We start from the raw sequence: 1,178 nt of genomic DNA, 5'->3' as shown, positions 1-1,178 counted from the left end.
TATTCAGCCATCTGAAGGAATCCCAAATACCCATTACAGTACACCATAGAAGGACATGTGGTTACTCTTTATGATGCTGTGTTCACCTTCTGAGTCTGATGAGTGAAGAACCAACTGAGATTTGTGAAAAAGATACAATTTATATTTTCCTGGTCAGATTAGAGGACTTCATATTCTTTTTTTTTTTTTTAAAGATTTCATTTATTTATTTATTTGACGGAGAGAGACACAGTGAAAGCAGGAACACAAGCAGGGGGGAGTGGGAGAGGGAGAAGCAGGCTTCCCGCTGAGCTCGGGGCTCGATCCCAGGGCCCTGGGATCATGACCTGCGCCGAAGGCAGAGGCTTAACGACTGAGCCACCCAGGCGCCCAAGGACTTCGTATTCTTTTTCAAGAAAATGCACAGCCTAGATACTGTGGAGTCTTGTCTCATGATTAGAAATGGGCTGACAGTTGGAAAGCCTACAGAAATTAGGTCAATGGTGTTCACCAGCCACCGGCTGGGATTATCAAGAAGAGCAATACGAACGTGTAAGATGGAGGAGAGGAAGGAAAAAGACACATAGGTGCTCACCAGGACAAGGGTGCTCTGGGTGGCTCTGGACTCAGCAGAGGATCTGGGGGAGACATTAGTCCTATGAATGTGTTGGACCTGCTGCCTGTGCCTGTGCAGGATGAAAATCATGGAGCCGCTGGCCCAGATCTTGAGCCCAGAAAGTGAAACTTCAGGGAATACTACCAATGCTGCAAAAAGTGACCCTACAATTGTCTTACAACCATAAGTAGAACAGTATCTAAAATCCCTTTTCTTTGTGATGTTTCTGCTGCTCCATTTCCCAGATACATACAACACATACATAGGAATGTTAAAAGTTACCATCATGTATATATATTCCAGCAGAGGGAGATGGAGAAGCCAGCATACTCTGGGGCTCTCACTTTAAGATCCTTCCAACAGGAGTTCATGGGGCTGATCATGATAGTCTGGACACTCAAGAGGCAGGTATTGTCAATGGACACTCCCCTGCCCGCTCTCTGGACATACAAAAGAAGTTTGCATTCTCAATCGTGGAAGAAATATTTTAACCCAAAAGCTGCCAATGTCTGGGGGACTCTTTTCAATAGCATCAGCAAGGAGTTGGCTATAACCAGGTGCTTGAGAAGCAAATCGGTGGGTC

The 1,178-nt window shown here is 45.5% G+C and overlaps 1 pseudogene; it reads right to left on the bottom strand.

Annotated features, from left to right (window-relative positions):
- Window positions 1–319: 319 nt before the first annotated feature.
- LOC112818328 (vomeronasal type-1 receptor 4-like) lies at window positions 320–1,173 on the bottom strand (annotated as a pseudogene).
- Window positions 1,174–1,178: the final 5 nt, after the last annotated feature.

Source organism: Callorhinus ursinus, unplaced genomic scaffold (assembly GCF_003265705.2).
Source record: "Callorhinus ursinus isolate GAN/ISIS: 27379988/994484 unplaced genomic scaffold, GSC_fseal_2.0 scaffold2152, whole genome shotgun sequence".
Classification (NCBI taxonomy): domain Eukaryota; kingdom Metazoa; phylum Chordata; class Mammalia; order Carnivora; family Otariidae; genus Callorhinus; species Callorhinus ursinus.
The sequence above is the reverse complement of the archived record's forward strand: the minus strand, read 5'-3'. Positions and strand labels throughout refer to the sequence as shown.